At 47.1% G+C, this 12,500-nt stretch overlaps 37 non-coding genes and 5 pseudogenes across 37 annotated transcripts; all 42 read left to right on the top strand.

Annotated features, from left to right (window-relative positions):
• Nucleotides 1–26: 26 nt before the first annotated feature.
• LOC146244939 (5S ribosomal RNA) lies at nucleotides 27–145 on the top strand. Its single transcript, XR_014739323.1, has one exon. It is a non-coding gene; the product is annotated as a 5S ribosomal RNA (ribosomal RNA).
• Nucleotides 146–327: 182 nt separating this feature from the next.
• Nucleotides 328–446, top strand: LOC146244940 (5S ribosomal RNA). Its single transcript, XR_014738539.1, has one exon. It is a non-coding gene; the product is annotated as a 5S ribosomal RNA (ribosomal RNA).
• A 184-nt stretch (nucleotides 447–630) lies between these two features.
• LOC146244941 (5S ribosomal RNA) lies at nucleotides 631–749 on the top strand. The gene has a single exon (XR_014739856.1). It is a non-coding gene; the product is annotated as a 5S ribosomal RNA (ribosomal RNA).
• Nucleotides 750–941: 192 nt separating this feature from the next.
• On the top strand, nucleotides 942–1,060 carry LOC146244942 (5S ribosomal RNA; annotated as a pseudogene).
• A 180-nt stretch (nucleotides 1,061–1,240) lies between these two features.
• LOC146244943 (5S ribosomal RNA) lies at nucleotides 1,241–1,359 on the top strand. The gene has a single exon (XR_014739324.1). It is a non-coding gene; the product is annotated as a 5S ribosomal RNA (ribosomal RNA).
• Nucleotides 1,360–1,541: 182 nt separating this feature from the next.
• On the top strand, nucleotides 1,542–1,660 carry LOC146244944 (5S ribosomal RNA). Its single transcript, XR_014738540.1, has one exon. It is a non-coding gene; the product is annotated as a 5S ribosomal RNA (ribosomal RNA).
• A 178-nt stretch (nucleotides 1,661–1,838) lies between these two features.
• LOC146244945 (5S ribosomal RNA) lies at nucleotides 1,839–1,957 on the top strand. Its single transcript, XR_014738541.1, has one exon. It is a non-coding gene; the product is annotated as a 5S ribosomal RNA (ribosomal RNA).
• A 178-nt stretch (nucleotides 1,958–2,135) lies between these two features.
• On the top strand, nucleotides 2,136–2,254 carry LOC146244946 (5S ribosomal RNA). The gene has a single exon (XR_014738542.1). It is a non-coding gene; the product is annotated as a 5S ribosomal RNA (ribosomal RNA).
• A 178-nt stretch (nucleotides 2,255–2,432) lies between these two features.
• On the top strand, nucleotides 2,433–2,551 carry LOC146244947 (5S ribosomal RNA). The gene has a single exon (XR_014739326.1). It is a non-coding gene; the product is annotated as a 5S ribosomal RNA (ribosomal RNA).
• Nucleotides 2,552–2,727: 176 nt separating this feature from the next.
• Nucleotides 2,728–2,846, top strand: LOC146244948 (5S ribosomal RNA; annotated as a pseudogene).
• A 172-nt stretch (nucleotides 2,847–3,018) lies between these two features.
• Nucleotides 3,019–3,137, top strand: LOC146244949 (5S ribosomal RNA). The gene has a single exon (XR_014738544.1). It is a non-coding gene; the product is annotated as a 5S ribosomal RNA (ribosomal RNA).
• Nucleotides 3,138–3,315: 178 nt separating this feature from the next.
• Nucleotides 3,316–3,434, top strand: LOC146244950 (5S ribosomal RNA). The gene has a single exon (XR_014738545.1). It is a non-coding gene; the product is annotated as a 5S ribosomal RNA (ribosomal RNA).
• A 174-nt stretch (nucleotides 3,435–3,608) lies between these two features.
• Nucleotides 3,609–3,727, top strand: LOC146244951 (5S ribosomal RNA). The gene has a single exon (XR_014739327.1). It is a non-coding gene; the product is annotated as a 5S ribosomal RNA (ribosomal RNA).
• A 176-nt stretch (nucleotides 3,728–3,903) lies between these two features.
• On the top strand, nucleotides 3,904–4,022 carry LOC146244952 (5S ribosomal RNA). The gene has a single exon (XR_014739328.1). It is a non-coding gene; the product is annotated as a 5S ribosomal RNA (ribosomal RNA).
• A 172-nt stretch (nucleotides 4,023–4,194) lies between these two features.
• LOC146244953 (5S ribosomal RNA) lies at nucleotides 4,195–4,313 on the top strand. The gene has a single exon (XR_014738546.1). It is a non-coding gene; the product is annotated as a 5S ribosomal RNA (ribosomal RNA).
• A 178-nt stretch (nucleotides 4,314–4,491) lies between these two features.
• On the top strand, nucleotides 4,492–4,610 carry LOC146244954 (5S ribosomal RNA). The gene has a single exon (XR_014738547.1). It is a non-coding gene; the product is annotated as a 5S ribosomal RNA (ribosomal RNA).
• A 174-nt stretch (nucleotides 4,611–4,784) lies between these two features.
• On the top strand, nucleotides 4,785–4,903 carry LOC146244955 (5S ribosomal RNA). Its single transcript, XR_014739770.1, has one exon. It is a non-coding gene; the product is annotated as a 5S ribosomal RNA (ribosomal RNA).
• A 174-nt stretch (nucleotides 4,904–5,077) lies between these two features.
• Nucleotides 5,078–5,196, top strand: LOC146244956 (5S ribosomal RNA). The gene has a single exon (XR_014738548.1). It is a non-coding gene; the product is annotated as a 5S ribosomal RNA (ribosomal RNA).
• A 190-nt stretch (nucleotides 5,197–5,386) lies between these two features.
• Nucleotides 5,387–5,505, top strand: LOC146244957 (5S ribosomal RNA). Its single transcript, XR_014738550.1, has one exon. It is a non-coding gene; the product is annotated as a 5S ribosomal RNA (ribosomal RNA).
• A 182-nt stretch (nucleotides 5,506–5,687) lies between these two features.
• Nucleotides 5,688–5,806, top strand: LOC146244958 (5S ribosomal RNA). Its single transcript, XR_014738551.1, has one exon. It is a non-coding gene; the product is annotated as a 5S ribosomal RNA (ribosomal RNA).
• Nucleotides 5,807–5,982: 176 nt separating this feature from the next.
• On the top strand, nucleotides 5,983–6,101 carry LOC146244959 (5S ribosomal RNA). The gene has a single exon (XR_014738552.1). It is a non-coding gene; the product is annotated as a 5S ribosomal RNA (ribosomal RNA).
• A 164-nt stretch (nucleotides 6,102–6,265) lies between these two features.
• Nucleotides 6,266–6,384, top strand: LOC146244960 (5S ribosomal RNA). The gene has a single exon (XR_014739691.1). It is a non-coding gene; the product is annotated as a 5S ribosomal RNA (ribosomal RNA).
• Nucleotides 6,385–6,576: 192 nt separating this feature from the next.
• On the top strand, nucleotides 6,577–6,695 carry LOC146244961 (5S ribosomal RNA). The gene has a single exon (XR_014738553.1). It is a non-coding gene; the product is annotated as a 5S ribosomal RNA (ribosomal RNA).
• Nucleotides 6,696–6,873: 178 nt separating this feature from the next.
• On the top strand, nucleotides 6,874–6,992 carry LOC146244962 (5S ribosomal RNA; annotated as a pseudogene).
• Nucleotides 6,993–7,168: 176 nt separating this feature from the next.
• Nucleotides 7,169–7,287, top strand: LOC146244963 (5S ribosomal RNA). The gene has a single exon (XR_014739329.1). It is a non-coding gene; the product is annotated as a 5S ribosomal RNA (ribosomal RNA).
• Nucleotides 7,288–7,473: 186 nt separating this feature from the next.
• Nucleotides 7,474–7,592, top strand: LOC146244964 (5S ribosomal RNA). Its single transcript, XR_014739331.1, has one exon. It is a non-coding gene; the product is annotated as a 5S ribosomal RNA (ribosomal RNA).
• Nucleotides 7,593–7,772: 180 nt separating this feature from the next.
• Nucleotides 7,773–7,891, top strand: LOC146244965 (5S ribosomal RNA; annotated as a pseudogene).
• Nucleotides 7,892–8,069: 178 nt separating this feature from the next.
• LOC146244966 (5S ribosomal RNA) lies at nucleotides 8,070–8,188 on the top strand. The gene has a single exon (XR_014739332.1). It is a non-coding gene; the product is annotated as a 5S ribosomal RNA (ribosomal RNA).
• A 186-nt stretch (nucleotides 8,189–8,374) lies between these two features.
• LOC146244967 (5S ribosomal RNA) lies at nucleotides 8,375–8,493 on the top strand. The gene has a single exon (XR_014738554.1). It is a non-coding gene; the product is annotated as a 5S ribosomal RNA (ribosomal RNA).
• Nucleotides 8,494–8,677: 184 nt separating this feature from the next.
• On the top strand, nucleotides 8,678–8,796 carry LOC146244968 (5S ribosomal RNA). Its single transcript, XR_014739857.1, has one exon. It is a non-coding gene; the product is annotated as a 5S ribosomal RNA (ribosomal RNA).
• A 196-nt stretch (nucleotides 8,797–8,992) lies between these two features.
• LOC146244969 (5S ribosomal RNA) lies at nucleotides 8,993–9,111 on the top strand. The gene has a single exon (XR_014739858.1). It is a non-coding gene; the product is annotated as a 5S ribosomal RNA (ribosomal RNA).
• A 180-nt stretch (nucleotides 9,112–9,291) lies between these two features.
• LOC146244970 (5S ribosomal RNA) lies at nucleotides 9,292–9,410 on the top strand. The gene has a single exon (XR_014739333.1). It is a non-coding gene; the product is annotated as a 5S ribosomal RNA (ribosomal RNA).
• A 182-nt stretch (nucleotides 9,411–9,592) lies between these two features.
• On the top strand, nucleotides 9,593–9,711 carry LOC146244971 (5S ribosomal RNA). The gene has a single exon (XR_014738556.1). It is a non-coding gene; the product is annotated as a 5S ribosomal RNA (ribosomal RNA).
• Nucleotides 9,712–9,889: 178 nt separating this feature from the next.
• LOC146244972 (5S ribosomal RNA) lies at nucleotides 9,890–10,008 on the top strand. Its single transcript, XR_014738557.1, has one exon. It is a non-coding gene; the product is annotated as a 5S ribosomal RNA (ribosomal RNA).
• Nucleotides 10,009–10,186: 178 nt separating this feature from the next.
• On the top strand, nucleotides 10,187–10,305 carry LOC146244973 (5S ribosomal RNA). Its single transcript, XR_014738558.1, has one exon. It is a non-coding gene; the product is annotated as a 5S ribosomal RNA (ribosomal RNA).
• Nucleotides 10,306–10,483: 178 nt separating this feature from the next.
• Nucleotides 10,484–10,602, top strand: LOC146244974 (5S ribosomal RNA). Its single transcript, XR_014739334.1, has one exon. It is a non-coding gene; the product is annotated as a 5S ribosomal RNA (ribosomal RNA).
• A 176-nt stretch (nucleotides 10,603–10,778) lies between these two features.
• On the top strand, nucleotides 10,779–10,897 carry LOC146244975 (5S ribosomal RNA; annotated as a pseudogene).
• Nucleotides 10,898–11,069: 172 nt separating this feature from the next.
• LOC146244976 (5S ribosomal RNA) lies at nucleotides 11,070–11,188 on the top strand. Its single transcript, XR_014738559.1, has one exon. It is a non-coding gene; the product is annotated as a 5S ribosomal RNA (ribosomal RNA).
• Nucleotides 11,189–11,366: 178 nt separating this feature from the next.
• On the top strand, nucleotides 11,367–11,485 carry LOC146244977 (5S ribosomal RNA). Its single transcript, XR_014738561.1, has one exon. It is a non-coding gene; the product is annotated as a 5S ribosomal RNA (ribosomal RNA).
• Nucleotides 11,486–11,659: 174 nt separating this feature from the next.
• Nucleotides 11,660–11,778, top strand: LOC146244978 (5S ribosomal RNA). Its single transcript, XR_014739335.1, has one exon. It is a non-coding gene; the product is annotated as a 5S ribosomal RNA (ribosomal RNA).
• A 176-nt stretch (nucleotides 11,779–11,954) lies between these two features.
• On the top strand, nucleotides 11,955–12,073 carry LOC146244979 (5S ribosomal RNA). The gene has a single exon (XR_014739336.1). It is a non-coding gene; the product is annotated as a 5S ribosomal RNA (ribosomal RNA).
• A 172-nt stretch (nucleotides 12,074–12,245) lies between these two features.
• LOC146244980 (5S ribosomal RNA) lies at nucleotides 12,246–12,364 on the top strand. The gene has a single exon (XR_014738562.1). It is a non-coding gene; the product is annotated as a 5S ribosomal RNA (ribosomal RNA).
• The last annotated feature ends 136 nt before the right edge of the window (nucleotides 12,365–12,500 follow it).

Below are 12,500 nucleotides of genomic sequence, written 5' to 3' on the forward strand. Positions count from 1 at the left end.
AAGTAGCCTATGGTTGTCAACTTATTTCGTACGGCCATACCAGCCTGGCAACGCCCGATCACGTCTGATCTCGGAAGCTAAGCAGGGTCGGGCCTGGTTAGTACTTGGATGGGAGACCGCCTGGGAATACCAGGTGCTGTATGCTCTTTTGCTCATTCACTTAGAAACTGACATCTTGCAATATGCACAAGTAGTCCTTCATGAAAGGAGCTGGAAGCTGTTTTCATTTTGACACGAGAGAGAGAGAGAGAGAGAGAGAGAGACTACCTTGCATTGTCAATTGCTAAATCTGTATATGGATAAGTAGCCTATGGTTGTCAACTTATTTCGTACGGCCATACCAGCCTGGCAACGCCCGATCTCGTCTGATCTCGGAAGCTAAGCAGGGTCGGGCCTGGTTAGTACTTGGATGGGAGACCGCCTGGGAATACCAGGTGCTGTATGCTCTTTTGCTCATTCACTTAGAAACTGACATCTTGCAATATGCACAAGTAGTCCTTCATGAAAGGGGCTGGAAGCTGTTTTCATTTTGACACGAGAGAGAGAGAGAGAGAGAGAGAGAGAGACTACCGTGCATTGTCAATTGCTAAATCTGTATATGGATAAGTAGCCTATGGTTGTCAACTTATTTCGTACGGCCATACCAGCCTGGCAACGCCCGATCTCGTCTGATCTCGGAAGCTAAGCAGGGTCGGGCCTGGTTAGTACTTGGATGGGAGACCGCCTGTGAATACCAGGTGCTGTATGCTCTTTTGCTCATTCACTTAGAAACTGACATCTTGCAATATGCACAAGTAGTCCTTCATGGAAGGGGCTGGAAGCTGTTTTCATTTTGACACGAGAGAGAGAGAGAGAGAGAGAGAGAGAGAGAGAGAGACTACCTTGCATTGTCAATTGCTAAATCTGTATATGGATAAGTAGCCTATGGTTGTCAACTTATTTCGTACGGCCATACCAGCCTGGCAACGCCCAATCTCGTCTGATCTCGGAAGCTAAGCAGGGTCGGGCCTGGTTAGTACTTGGATGGGAGACCGCCTGTGAATACCAGGTGCTGTATGCTCTTTTGCTCATTCACTTAGAAACTGACATCTTGCAATATGCACAAGTAGTCCTTCATGAAAGGGGCTGGAAGCTGTTTTCATTTTGACACGAGAGAGAGAGAGAGAGAGAGAGAGACCACCTTGCATTGTCAATTGCTAAATCTGTATATGGATAAGTAGCCTATGGTTGTCAACTTATTTCGTACGGCCATACCAGCCTGGCAACGCCCGATCACGTCTGATCTCGGAAGCTAAGCAGGGTCGGGCCTGGTTAGTACTTGGATGGGAGACCGCCTGGGAATACCAGGTGCTGTATGCTCTTTTGCTCATTTACTTAGAAACTGACATCTTGCAATATGCACAAGTAGTCCTTCATGAAAGGGGCTGGAAGCTGTTTTCATTTTGACACGAGAGAGAGAGAGAGAGAGAGAGAGAGACTACCTTGCATTGTCAATTGCTAAATCTGTATATGGATAAGTAGCCTATGGTTGTCAACTTATTTCGTACGGCCATACCAGCCTGGCAACGCCCGATCTCGTCTGATCTCGGAAGCTAAGCAGGGTCGGGCCTGGTTAGTACTTGGATGGGAGACCGCCTGGGAATACCAGGTGCTGTATGCTCTTTTGCTCATTCACTTAGAAACTGAAATCTTGCAATATGCACAAGTAGTCCTTCATGAAAGGGGCTGGAAGCTGTTTTCATTTTGACACGAGAGAGAGAGAGAGAGAGAGAGACCACCTTGCATTGTCAATTGCTAAATCTGTTTATGGATAAGTAGCCTATGGTTGTCAACTTATTTCGTACGGCCATACCAGCCTGGCAACGCCCGATCTCGTCTGATCTCGGAAGCTAAGCAGGGTCGGGCCTGGTTAGTACTTGGATGGGAGACCGCCTGGGAATACCAGGTGCTGTATGCTCTTTTGCTCATTCACTTAGAAACTGACATCTTGCAATATGCACAAGTAGTCCTTCATGAAAGGGGCTGGAAGCTGTTTTCATTTTGACACGAGAGAGAGAGAGAGAGAGAGAGACTACCTTGCATTGTCAATTGCTAAATCTGTATATGGATAAGTAGCCTATGGTTGTCAACTTATTTCGTACGGCCATACCAGCCTGGCAACGCCCGATCTCGTCTGATCTCGGAAGCTAAGCAGGGTCGGGCCTGGTTAGTACTTGGATGGGAGACCGCCTGGGAATACCAGGTGCTGTATGCTCTTTTGCTCATTCACTTAGAAACTGACATCTTGCAATATGCACAAGTAGTCCTTCATGAAAGGGGCTGGAAGCTGTTTTCATTTTGACACGAGAGAGAGAGAGAGAGAGAGAGACCACCTTGCATTGTCAATTGCTAAATCTGTATATGGATAAGTAGCCTATGGTTGTCAACTTATTTCGTACGGCCATACCAGCCTGGCAACGCCCGATCACGTCTGATCTCGGAAGCTAAGCAGGGTCGGGCCTGGTTAGTACTTGGATGGGAGACCGCCTGGGAATACCAGGTGCTGTATGCTCTTTTGCTCATTCACTTAGAAACTGACATCTTGCAATATGCACAAGTAGTCCTTCATAAAAGGGGCTGGAAGCTGTTTTCATTTTGACACGAGAGAGAGAGAGAGAGAGAGACCACCTTGCATTGTCAATTGCTAAATCTGTATATGGATAAGTAGCCTATGGTTGTCAACTTATTTCGTACGGCCATACCAGCCTGGCAACGCCCGATCACGTCTGATCTCGGAAGCTAAGCAGGGTCGGGCCTGGTTAGTACTTGGATGGGAGACCGCCTGGGAATACCAAGTGCTGTATGCTCTTTTGCTCATTCACTTAGAAACTGAAATCTTGCAATATGCACAAGTAGTCCTTCATGAAAGGGGCTGGAAGCTGTTTTCATTTTGACACGAGAGAGAGAGAGAGAGACCACCTTGCATTGTCAATTGCTAAATCTGTATATGGATAAGTAGCCTATGGTTGTCAACTTATTTCGTACGGCCATACCAGCCTGGCAACGCCCGATCTCGTCTGATCTCGGAAGCTAAGCAGGGTCGGGCCTGGTTAGTACTTGGATGGGAGACCGCCTGGGAATACCAGGTGCTGTATGCTCTTTTGCTCATTCACTTAGAAACTGACATCTTGCAATATGCACAAGTAGTCCTTCATGAAAGGGGCTGGAAGCTGTTTTCATTTTGACACGAGAGAGAGAGAGAGAGAGAGAGACTACCTTGCATTGTCAATTGCTAAATCTGTATATGGATAAGTAGCCTATGGTTGTCAACTTATTTCGTACGGCCATACCAGCCTGGCAACGCCCGATCTCGTCTGATCTCGGAAGCTAAGCAGGGTCGGGCCTGGTTAGTACTTGGATGGGAGACCGCCTGGGAATACCAGGTGCTGTATGCTCTTTTGCTCATTCACTTAGAAACTGACATCTTGCAATATGCACAAGTAGTCCTTCATGAAAGGGGCTGGAAGCTGTTTTCATTTTGACACGAGAGAGAGAGAGAGAGAGACCACCTTGCATTGTCAATTGCTAAATCTGTATATGGATAAGTAGCCTATGGTTGTCAACTTATTTCGTACGGCCATACCAGCCTGGCAACGCCCGATCACGTCTGATCTCGGAAGCTAAGCAGGGTCGGGCCTGGTTAGTACTTGGATGGGAGACCGCCTGGGAATACCAGGTGCTGTATGCTCTTTTGCTCATTCACTTAGAAACTGACATCTTGCAATATGCACAAGTAGTCCTTCATAAAAGGGGCTGGAAGCTGTTTTCATTTTGACACGAGAGAGAGAGAGAGAGAGAGACCACATTGCATTGTCAATTGCTAAATCTGTATATGGATAAGTAGCCTATGGTTGTCAACTTATTTCGTACGGCCATACCAGCCTGGCAACGCCCGATCACGTCTGATCTCGGAAGCTAAGCAGGGTCGGGCCTGGTTAGTACTTGGATGGGAGACCGCCTGGGAATACCAGGTGCTGTATGCTCTTTTGCTCATTCACTTAGAAACTGAAATCTTGCAATATGCACAAGTAGTCCTTCATGAAAGGGGCTGGAAGCTGTTTTCATTTTGACACGAGAGAGAGAGAGAGAGACCACCTTGCATTGTCAATTGCTAAATCTGTATATGGATAAGTAGCCTATGGTTGTCAACTTATTTCGTACGGCCATACCAGCCTGGCAACGCCCGATCTCGTCTGATCTCGGAAGCTAAGCAGGGTCGGGCCTGGTTAGTACTTGGATGGGAGACCGCCTGGGAATACCAGGTGCTGTATGCTCTTTTGCTCATTCACTTAGAAACTGACATCTTGCAATATGCACAAGTAGTCCTTCATGAAAGGGGCTGGAAGCTGTTTTCATTTTGAAACGAGAGAGAGAGAGAGAGAGAGAGACCACCTTGCATTGTCAATTGCTAAATCTGTATATGGATAAGTAGCCTATGGTTGTCAACTTATTTCGTACGGCCATACCAGCCTGGCAACGCCCGATCTCGTCTGATCTCGGAAGCTAAGCAGGGTCGGGCCTGGTTAGTACTTGGATGGGAGACCGCCTGGGAATACCAGGTGCTGTATGCTCTTTTGCTCATTCACTTAGAAACTGACATCTTGCAATATGCACAAGTAGTCCTTCATGAAAGGGGCTGGAAGCTGTTTTCATTTTGACACGAGAGATAGAGAGAGAGAGACTACCTTGCATTGTCAATTGCTAAATCTGTATATGGATAAGTAGCCTATGGTTGTCAACTTATTTTGTACGGCCATACCAGCCTGGCAACGCCCGATCTCGTCTGATCTCGGAAGCTAAGCAGGGTCGGGCCTGGTTAGTACTTGGATGGGAGACCGCCTGGGAATACCAGGTGCTGTATGCTCTTTTGCTCATTCACTTAGAAACTGACATCTTGCAATATGCACAAGTAGTCCTTCATGAAAGGGGCTGGAAGCTGTTTTCATTTTGACACGAGAGATAGAGAGAGAGAGACTACCTTGCATTGTCAATTGCTAAATCTGTATATGGATAAGTAGCCTATGGTTGTCAACTTATTTCGTACGGCCATACCAGCCTGGCAACGCCCGATCTCGTCTGATCTCGGAAGCTAAGCAGGGTCGGGCCTGGTTAGTACTTGGATGGGAGACCGCCTGGGAATACCAGGTGCTGTATGCTCTTTTGCTCATTCACTTAGAAACTGACATCTTGCAATATGCACAAGTAGTCCTTCATGAAAGGGGCTGGAAACTGTTTTCATTTTGACACGAGAGAGAGAGAGAGAGAGAGAGAGAGAGAGAGAGACCACCTTGCATTGTCAATTGCTAAATCTGTATATGGATAAGTAGCCTATGGTTGTCAACTTATTTCGTACGGCCATACCAGCCTGGCAACGCCCGATCTCGTCTGATCTCGGAAGCTAAGCAGGGTCGGGCCTGGTTAGTACTTGGATGGGAGACCGCCTGGGAATACCAGGTGCTGTATGCTCATTCACTTAGAAACTGAAATCTTGCAATATGCACAAGTAGTCCTTCATGAAAGGGGCTGGAAGCTGTTTTCATTTTGACACGAGAGAGAGAGAGAGAGAGAGAGAGAGAGAGAGAGACTACCTTGCATTGTCAATTGCTAAATCTGTATATGGATAAGTAGCCTATGGTTGTCAACTTATTTCGTACGGCCATACCAGCCTGGCAACGCCCGATCTCGTCTGATCTCGGAAGCTAAGCAGGGTCGGGCCTGGTTAGTACTTGGATGGGAGACCGCCTGGGAATACCAGGTGCTGTATGCTCTTTTGCTCATTCACTTAGAAACTGAAATCTTGCAATATGCACAAGTAGTCCTTCATGAAAGGGGCTGGAAGCTGTTTTCATTTTGACACGAGAGAGAGAGAGAGAGAGAGACCACCTTGCATTGTCAATTGCTAAATCTGTATATGGATAAGTAGCCTATGGTTGTCAACTTATTTCGTACGGCCATACCAGCCTGGCAACGCCCGATCTCGTCTGATCTCGGAAGCTAAGCAGGGTCGGGCCTGGTTAGTACTTGGATGGGAGACCGCCTGGGAATACCAGGTGCTGTATGCTCATTCACTTAGAAACTGAAATCTTGCAATATGCACAAGTAGTCCTTCATGAAAGGGGCTGGAAGCTGTTTTCATTTTGACACGAGAGGGAGAGAGAGAGACCACCTTGCATTGTCAATTGCTAAATCTGTATATGGATAAGTAGCCTATGGTTGTCAACTTATTTCGTACGGCCATACCAGCCTGGCAACGCCCGATCTCGTCTGATCTCGGAAGCTAAGCAGGGTTGGGCCTGGTTAGTACTTGGATGGGAGACCGCCTGGGAATACCAGGTGCTGTATGCTCTTTTGCTCATTCACTTAGAAACTGAAATCTTGCAATATGCACAAGTAGTCCTTCATGAAAGGGGCTGGAAGCTGTTTTCATTTTGACACGAGAGAGAGAGAGAGAGAGAGAGAGAGAGAGAGAGAGACTACCTTGCATTGTCAATTGCTAAATCTGTATATGGATAAGTAGCCTATGGTTGTCAACTTATTTCGTACGGCCATACCAGCCTGGCAACGCCCGATCTCGTCTGATCTCGGAAGCTAAGCAGGGTCGGGCCTGGTTAGTACTTGGATGGGAGACCGCCTGGGAATACCAGGTGCTGTATGCTCTTTTGCTCATTCACTTAGAAACTGACATCTTGCAATATGCACAAGTAGTCCTTCATGAAAGGGGCTGGAAGCTGTTTTCATTTTGACACGAGAGAGAGAGAGAGAGAGAGAGACTACCTTGCATTGTCAATTGCTAAATCTGTATATGGATAAGTAGCCTATGGTTGTCAACTTATTTCGTACGGCCATACCAGCCTGGCAACGCCCAATCTCGTCTGATCTCGGAAGCTAAGCAGGGTCGGGCCTGGTTAGTACTTGGATGGGAGACCGCCTGGGAATACCAGGTGCTGTATGCTCTTTTGCTCATTCACTTAGAAACTGACATCTTGCAATATGCACAAGTAGTCCTTCATGAAAGGGGCTGGAAACTGTTTTCATTTTGACACGAGAGAGAGAGAGAGAGAGAGACCACCTTGCATTGTCAATTGCTAAATCTGTATATGGATAAGTAGCCTATGGTTGTCAACTTATTTCGTACGGCCATACCAGCCTGGCAACGCCCGATCACGTCTGATCTCGGAAGCTAAGCAGGGTCGGGCCTGGTTAGTACTTGGATGGGAGACCGCCTGGGAATACCAGGTGCTGTATGCTCTTTTGCTCATTCACTTAGAAACTGACATCTTGCAATATGCACAAGTAGTCCTTCATGAAAGGGGCTGGAAGCTGTTTTCATTTTGACACGAGAGAGAGAGAGAGAGAGAGAGAGAGAGAGACCACCTTGCATTGTCAATTGCTAAATCTGTATATGGATAAGTAGCCTATGGTTGTCAACTTATTTCGTACGGCCATACCAGCCTGGCAACGCCCGATCACGTCTGATCTCGGAAGCTAAGCAGGGTCGGGCCTGGTTAGTACTTGGATGGGAGACCGCCTGGGAATACCAGGTGCTGTATGCTCTTTTGCTCATTCACTTAGAAACTGACATCTTGCAATATGCACAAGTAGTCCTTCATGAAAGGGGCTGGAAACTGTTTTCATTTTGACACGAGAGAGAGAGAGAGAGAGAGAGAGACCACCTTGCATTGTCAATTGCTAAATCTGTATATGGATAAGTAGCCTATGGTTGTCAACTTATTTCGTACGGCCATACCAGCCTGGCAACGCCCGATCACGTCTGATCTCGGAAGCTAAGCAGGGTCGGGCCTGGTTAGTAATTGGATGGGAGACCGCCTGGGAATACCAGGTGCTGTATGCTCTTTTGCTCATTCACTTAGAAACTGACATCTTGCAATATGCACAAGTAGTCCTTCATGAAAGGGGCTGGAAGCTGTTTTCATTTTGACACGAGAGAGAGAGAGAGAGAGAGAGACCACCTTGCATTGTCAATTGCTAAATCTGTATATGGATAAGTAGCCTATGGTTGTCAACTTATTTCGTACGGCCATACCAGCCTGGCAACGCCCGATCACGTCTGATCTCGGAAGCTAAGCAGGGTCGGGCCTGGTTAGTACTTGGATGGGAGACCGCCTGGGAATACCAGGTGCTGTATGCTCTTTTGCTCATTCACTTAGAAACTGACATCTTGCAATATGCACAAGTAGTCCTTCATGAAAGGAGCTGGAAGCTGTTTTCATTTTGACACGAGAGAGAGAGAGAGAGAGAGAGAGAGAGAGACTACCTTGCATTGTCAATTGCTAAATCTGTATATGGATAAGTAGCCTATGGTTGTCAACTTATTTCGTACGGCCATACCAGCCTGGCAACGCCCGATCTCGTCTGATCTCGGAAGCTAAGCAGGGTCGGGCCTGGTTAGTACTTGGATGGGAGACCGCCTGGGAATACCAGGTGCTGTATGCTCTTTTGCTCATTCACTTAGAAACTGACATCTTGCAATATGCACAAGTAGTCCTTCATGAAAGGGGCTGGAAGCTGTTTTCATTTTGACACGAGAGAGAGAGAGAGAGAGAGAGAGAGAGACTACCGTGCATTGTCAATTGCTAAATCTGTATATGGATAAGTAGCCTATGGTTGTCAACTTATTTCGTACGGCCATACCAGCCTGGCAACGCCCGATCTCGTCTGATCTCGGAAGCTAAGCAGGGTCGGGCCTGGTTAGTACTTGGATGGGAGACCGCCTGTGAATACCAGGTGCTGTATGCTCTTTTGCTCATTCACTTAGAAACTGACATCTTGCAATATGCACAAGTAGTCCTTCATGGAAGGGGCTGGAAGCTGTTTTCATTTTGACACGAGAGAGAGAGAGAGAGAGAGAGAGAGAGAGAGAGAGAGAGACTACCTTGCATTGTCAATTGCTAAATCTGTATATGGATAAGTAGCCTATGGTTGTCAACTTATTTCGTACGGCCATACCAGCCTGGCAACGCCCGATCTCGTCTGATCTCGGAAGCTAAGCAGGGTCGGGCCTGGTTAGTACTTGGATGGGAGACCGCCTGTGAATACCAGGTGCTGTATGCTCTTTTGCTCATTCACTTAGAAACTGACATCTTGCAATATGCACAAGTAGTCCTTCATGAAAGGGGCTGGAAGCTGTTTTCATTTTGACACGAGAGAGAGAGAGAGAGAGAGAGAGACCACCTTGCATTGTCAATTGCTAAATCTGTATATGGATAAGTAGCCTATGGTTGTCAACTTATTTCGTACGGCCATACCAGCCTGGCAACGCCCGATCACGTCTGATCTCGGAAGCTAAGCAGGGTCGGGCCTGGTTAGTACTTGGATGGGAGACCGCCTGGGAATACCAGGTGCTGTATGCTCTTTTGCTCATTTACTTAGAAACTGACATCTTGCAATATGCACAAGTAGTCCTTCATGAAAGGGGCTGGAAGCTGTTTTCATTTTGACACGAGAGAGAGAGAGAGAGAGAGAGAGAGACTACCTTGCATTGTCAATTGCTAAATCTGTATATGGATAAGTAGCCTATGGTTGTCAACTTATTTCGTACGGCCATACCAGCCTGGCAACGCCCGATCTCGTCTGATCTCGGAAGCTAAGCAGGGTCGGGCCTGGTTAGTACTTGGATGGGAGACCGCCTGGGAATACCAGGTGCTGTATGCTCTTTTGCTCATTCACTTAGAAACTGAAATCTTGCAATATGCACAAGTAGTCCTTCATGAAAGGGGCTGGAAGCTGTTTTCATTTTGACACGAGAGAGAGAGAGAGAGAGAGAGACCACCTTGCATTGTCAATTGCTAAATCTGTATATGGATAAGTAGCCTATGGTTGTCAACTTATTTCGTACGGCCATACCAGCCTGGCAACGCCCGATCTCGTCTGATCTCGGAAGCTAAGCAGGGTCGGGCCTGGTTAGTACTTGGATGGGAGACCGCCTGGGAATACCAGGTGCTGTATGCTCTTTTGCTCATTCACTTAGAAACTGACATCTTGCAATATGCACAAGTAGTCCTTCATGAAAGGGGCTGGAAGCTGTTTTCATTTTGACACGAGAGAGAGAGAGAGAGAGAGAGACTACCTTGCATTGTCAATTGCTAAATCTGTATATGGATAAGTAGCCTATGGTTGTCAACTTATTTCGTACGGCCATACCAGCCTGGCAACGCCCGATCTCGTCTGATCTCGGAAGCTAAGCAGGGTCGGGCCTGGTTAGTACTTGGATGGGAGACCGCCTGGGAATACCAGGTGCTGTATGCTCTTTTGCTCATTCACTTAGAAACTGACATCTTGCAATATGCACAAGTAGTCCTTCATGAAAGGGGCTGGAAGCTGTTTTCATTTTGACACGAGAGAGAGAGAGAGAGAGAGAGACCACCTTGCATTGTCAATTGCTAAATCTGTATATGGATAAGTAGCCTATGGTTGTCAACTTATTTCGTACGGCCATACCAGCCTGGCAACGCCCGATCACGTCTGATCTCGGAAGCTAAGCAGGGTCGGGCCTGGTTAGTACTTGGATGGGAGACCGCCTGGGAATACCAGGTGCTGTATGCTCTTTTGCTCATTCACTTAGAAACTGACATCTTGCAATATGCACAAGTAGTCCTTCATAAAAGGGGCTGGAAGCTGTTTTCATTTTGACACGAGAGAGAGAGAGAGAGAGAGACCACCTTGCATTGTCAATTGCTAAATCTGTATATGGATAAGTAGCCTATGGTTGTCAACTTATTTCGTACGGCCATACCAGCCTGGCAACGCCCGATCACGTCTGATCTCGGAAGCTAAGCAGGGTCGGGCCTGGTTAGTACTTGGATGGGAGACCGCCTGGGAATACCAAGTGCTGTATGCTCTTTTGCTCATTCACTTAGAAACTGAAATCTTGCAATATGCACAAGTAGTCCTTCATGAAAGGGGCTGGAAGCTGTTTTCATTTTGACACGAGAGAGAGAGAGAGAGACCACCTTGCATTGTCAATTGCTAAATCTGTATATGGATAAGTAGCCTATGGTTGTCAACTTATTTCGTACGGCCATACCAGCCTGGCAACGCCCGATCTCGTCTGATCTCGGAAGCTAAGCAGGGTCGGGCCTGGTTAGTACTTGGATGGGAGACCGCCTGGGAATACCAGGTGCTGTATGCTCTTTTGCTCATTCACTTAGAAACTGACATCTTGCAATATGCACAAGTAGTCCTTCATGAAAGGGGCTGGAAGCTGTTTTCATTTTGACACGAGAGAGAGAGAGAGAGAGAGAGACTACCTTGCATTGTCAATTGCTAAATCTGTATATGGATAAGTAGCCTATGGTTGTCAACTTATTTCGTACGGCCATACCAGCCTGGCAACGCCCGATCTCGTCTGATCTCGGAAGCTAAGCAGGGTCGGGCCTGGTTAGTACTTGGATGGGAGACCGCCTGGGAATACCAGGTGCTGTATGCTCTTTTGCTCATTCACTTAGAAACTGACATCTTGCAATATGCACAAGTAGTCCTTCATGAAAGGGGCTGGAAGCTGTTTTCATTTTGACACGAGAGAGAGAGAGAGAGAGACCACCTTGCATTGTCAATTGCTAAATCTGTATATGGATAAGTAGCCTATGGTTGTCAACTTATTTCGTACGGCCATACCAGCCTGGCAACGCCCGATCACGTCTGATCTCGGAAGCTAAGCAGGGTCGGGCCTGGTTAGTACTTGGATGGGAGACCGCCTGGGAATACCAGGTGCTGTATGCTCTTTTGCTCATTCACTTAGAAACTGACATCTTGCAATATGCACAAGTAGTCCTTCATAAAAGGGGCTGGAAGCTGTTTTCATTTTGACACGAGAGAGAGAGAGAGAGAGAGACCACATTGCATTGTCAATTGCTAAATCTGTATATGGATAAGTAGCCTATGGTTGTCAACTTATTTCGTACGGCCATACCAGCCTGGCAACGCCCGATCACGTCTGATCTCGGAAGCTAAGCAGGGTCGGGCCTGGTTAGTACTTGGATGGGAGACCGCCTGGGAATACCAGGTGCTGTATGCTCTTTTGCTCATTCACTTAGAAACTGAAATCTTGCAATATGCACAAGTAGTCCTTCATGAAAGGGGCTGGAAGCTGTTTTCATTTTGACACGAGAGAGAGAGAGAGAGACCACCTTGCATTGTCAATTGCTAAATCTGTATATGGATAAGTAGCCTATGGTTGTCAACTTATTTCGTACGGCCATACCAGCCTGGCAACGCCCGATCTCGTCTGATCTCGGAAGCTAAGCAGGGTCGGGCCTGGTTAGTACTTGGATGGGAGACCGCCTGGGAATACCAGGTGCTGTATGCTCTTTTGCTCATTCACTTAGAAACTGACATCTTGCAATATGCACAAGTAGTCCTTCATGAAAGGGGCTGGAAGCTGTTTTCATTTTGAAACGAGAGAGAGAGAGAGAGAGAGAGACCACCTTGCATTGTCAATTGCT

This window comes from Hypomesus nipponensis, chromosome 20 (genome assembly GCF_054491055.1).
Source record: "Hypomesus nipponensis isolate SF chromosome 20, ASM5449105v1, whole genome shotgun sequence".
Lineage (NCBI taxonomy): Eukaryota > Metazoa > Chordata > Actinopteri > Osmeriformes > Osmeridae > Hypomesus > Hypomesus nipponensis.